The sequence below is a fragment of the Engystomops pustulosus genome, unplaced genomic scaffold (genome assembly GCF_040894005.1).
Source record: "Engystomops pustulosus unplaced genomic scaffold, aEngPut4.maternal MAT_SCAFFOLD_111, whole genome shotgun sequence".
NCBI lineage: Eukaryota > Metazoa > Chordata > Amphibia > Anura > Leptodactylidae > Engystomops > Engystomops pustulosus.
In genome coordinates, this window is record NW_027284993.1 from 235,151 (window position 1) to 237,500 (window position 2,350).

Below are 2,350 nucleotides of genomic sequence, written 5' to 3' on the forward strand. Positions count from 1 at the left end.
CCGCTGCAGGTTATAAGGTCCCGCCGCGCGTAAGCGCTCAACTCTCCGACCCACGGATGTCGAGCCCATGGTGAGCCGGCCGTTTCGTACGGGGAAAAGGGGTCCTCTGGCCCCACATCGATCGAGGGGGTTTAGATCCGCGGAGGCACGCACCGCGAGGCGAATCGCTGCTTTTCCCCAAGAGGTTAACCTTCAAACCACCGAGTAGGTTCGGGGCAGGGCCGACAGTCTGCACTGGGGTATTGCATCCCTGGTGGGGCGACCCTGGAAATCTCTGCCCCTTTCCACTCTTTCGGTTGGGCCTCTCGTCGGGGCGAGCGTAAGTCGGCAAGCAGACGTGGGAAGAGGCTTCTTACCGGTGACACTCCCTTCGTGAGAGAGGCAGGTACTCGCCCCGGACCCCGGTCCAAATCTGCGCGGGCCGGACGGCCTCGGCCCTAGCCGAAGGCCGCTCCCGCGAAGCCAGGGAGCCGAAAAAATAACCCCGACACCCTCCGCGACCTCGCGTGCTTCCAAAGCGAGGGGAACCTTTGGCCGAGCGGGGCACCCGAAGCCGAACCGACCCCAACCCCTCTTCTTACCCCAGGGCTGGGCTGACCAATCCCCTGATCGGGTCTAAAATGGAAGAAGGGGATTCGAGGGAAGGGGCTGGCGGAAGGCAGTTGCCCGACGGAGTAGGCGAAGGCCAGGCCGTTTCCAAATCCCGAGCCAGAGGAGGGCGAACGACGTTCTTCATCGACCGACGGCGAGGCTAGGGCGAGGGCGGTGGCTGCCGCGGGGAAGACTCCATTGCTTGCCAGCGTGCTAGGAGCGGGGCCGACAGGCTGCTCGGGGTATGGCATCCCCGGGGGCCCACCCTGGAAATCTTCGCTCCTCAGCCGCTGCAGGTTATAAGGTCCCGCCGCGCGTAAGCGCTCAACTCCCCGACCCACGGACGTCGAGCCCATGGTGAGCTGACAGTTTCGTACGGGGAAAAGGGGTCCTCTGGCCCCACATCGATCGAGGGGGTTTAGATCCGCGGAGGCACGCACCGCGAGGCGAATCGCTGCTTTTCCCCAAGAGGTTAACCTTCAAACCACCGAGTAGGTTCGGGGCAGGGCCGACTGTCTGCACTGGGGTATTGCATCCCTGGTGGGGCGACCCTGGAAATCTCTGCCCCTTTCCACTCTTTCGGTTGGGCCTCTCGTCGGGGCGAGCGTAAGTCGGCAAGCAGACGTGGGAAGAGGCTTCTTACCGGTGACACTCCCTTCGTGAGAGAGGCAGGTACTCGCCCCGCACCCCGGTCCAAATCTGCTCGGTCCGGCCGTCGTCGGCCCTAGCCGAAGGCCGCTCCCGCGAAGCCAGGCGATCCGAACCGAGGATCCGCGCGAGCCTTCTCCAAGCCCTCTGCCGGGCGCTGGTGTTGAAAGCGTAGCGGACCCTGTTCGCCGGAGCGATAGGAGCGGAGCACCGGTCCCGCAGGGTTGAAAGCTGGGTAGCAGCGCCGTAGCTTCCCTCCCAGCCTTCCCCCGGACCTGGCGCCCGATCCCCTCCGCTCCTCTGTGCGTTGGCGGGCGGCGCTGCATGGGTACGTCGCGACGGCTCCTATCGTCTCTCTCGCTTAACAGTGTGGAGAGGTGGTGGTGGAGCCGTCCGACACTCGAGGTGCTGAAGTTGAGCGTCCAATGCTTTCCTTCTATGCGCAGCCTACAGGAGCTGTCCGAGCTTCGGAGGTGCTGATGGAGGTGAGAGTCGAGCGCCACTTCTTGGCTGAACTGAGTGGGGAAAGCCAGCGACTGCGAGAGGGAGGGGAAGGGAAGGCTTTTTCGGGTCCTTGGAAGGGACCGAGAGCATCTTTCTTGCCCCCCTGCCCTAAGCTCCATCCAATGTTGTCTGCGAGGTCTTCTCCGGCGGCGGAGAAGCGCTGCGGTAGCAGCAGCAGCAACGAGCGTTCCCATTAGCTCACGGAGCCTGACTCCAAGAGTCTACCCCTCAGAGCTCGGCTACCTGGTTGATCCTGCCAGTAGTATATGCTTGTTTTAAAGATTAAGCCATGCATGTCTAAGTACTGACTATTCTTTACGGTGAAACTGCGAATGGCTCATTAAATCAGTTATGGTTCCTTTGATCGTTCCGCATTGATGATGTGCTACTCGGATAACTGTGGCAATTCTAGAGCTAATACGTGCCCAAGAGCGCTGCCCTCCAGGAAGGCGTGCATTTATCAGACTTAAAACCAATCCGGGGAGCCCTGGTCCGCGGCGGGTCTCCGGGCCCGCTGCGGCGCCAGCCCCGTCCTAGACTTGGCGACTCTAGGTGACCTCGGGCCGATCGCACGTCCTCCGTGACGGCGACGATCTATTCAGGTTTC

The 2,350-nt window shown here is 62.2% G+C and overlaps 1 non-coding gene across 1 annotated transcript in view; it reads left to right on the forward strand.

Annotated features, from left to right (window-relative positions):
* Positions 1–1,983: 1,983 nt before the first annotated feature.
* LOC140107080 (18S ribosomal RNA) overlaps positions 1,984–2,350 on the forward strand; it is a 1,884-nt gene continuing 1,517 nt past the window's right edge. Inside the window, exon 1 of the ribosomal RNA XR_011850992.1 lies at positions 1,984–2,350. This exon is cut by the window's right edge and continues 1,517 nt beyond it. This is a non-coding gene — a ribosomal RNA (18S ribosomal RNA).